Raw genomic sequence first — 1095 nt, forward strand, 5'->3', positions numbered from 1 at the left:
CGAAGCAATTAAAAATGAAGCAATGTTATCCATTATTGTTCATTTTTACAGTTTTTCATTTTTTTTTTCTCGACGAAATCTCACATTTTTATAACAAATTTACATTTATTTCAAATATATAAGCTTCATTTTTCTTTAATTATTTCAATTTCCTAAATGACTTAACCAAATTCATTCATTAGTTCATTATTTATTAATTAACTCCACAAACTGATTTTTTGTTCTCGATTTTGCCAACTGTTCTGTTAAATTAGTTAATTAACTTACTGATTGATCTATAATTTTCGTTTCAACGTTTGATTATTCATTCTCACTACTGTTGTTTCTTAGACGAGATAACTGCATGAAATATTCTGATGATATTAGATCATTGTTACCTTAAAAATATGCAAAAATACCCGCCGATCAGAATGTACAGGCAAAACCCCATTGTGCCTATAATTCATTAACAATTTTTGACTAATGATCTGACTGGCAATGGCAAGATTCATTCTAGTTACTGGTAAGTTCCTCATATTTCTATACGAACTTTGTAATTTTCTATATCAGTTAAAATTAATATTTTGAGAAGGATTGTTACAATTTTCAAAGGCAGAAATATCATTTTTCAACGTCAACAAGTCATAATTGCTGTAAATAACATAGAGGTCAATCATTACGTTTGTGGGATGAAAGAACAAGGTAAGACATACATTTATAATTAGCTGAACAAATTTTAGTTTTATGGCTTATTTGTGCATTATATCTTGGAATAGCTGTGGATCTTCCGAAACCGTTTGTTAGTACGTCATTAACGTGTTATACGTATCAAAAGAAAAATGGACGAACAATAAAACGTCTAATGGATGATTGTATGTTTGGCAATGCGTGTTGTTACAGTGCTGAATTCACTGGTAAGTATATTTAATTTTTATTGATTAAGGATACGACAAAATTAATGAAATAGTAATGATGATTGTACTAATAATCGCGACCACATATATTTAAGAGTAATCACTCTCAAAATACATTTAATGGGAATAAGACTAAAAGGTCGCCTTATCAACATATTTCAATCACAGACACCTTTTGTTCTATCTGTAGATGTTTACACTT

The sequence above is a fragment of the Loa loa genome, assembly GCF_000183805.2.
Source record: "Loa loa unplaced genomic scaffold supercont3.970, whole genome shotgun sequence".
In the NCBI taxonomy this organism is placed as follows: Eukaryota; Metazoa; Nematoda; class Chromadorea; order Rhabditida; family Onchocercidae; genus Loa; species Loa loa.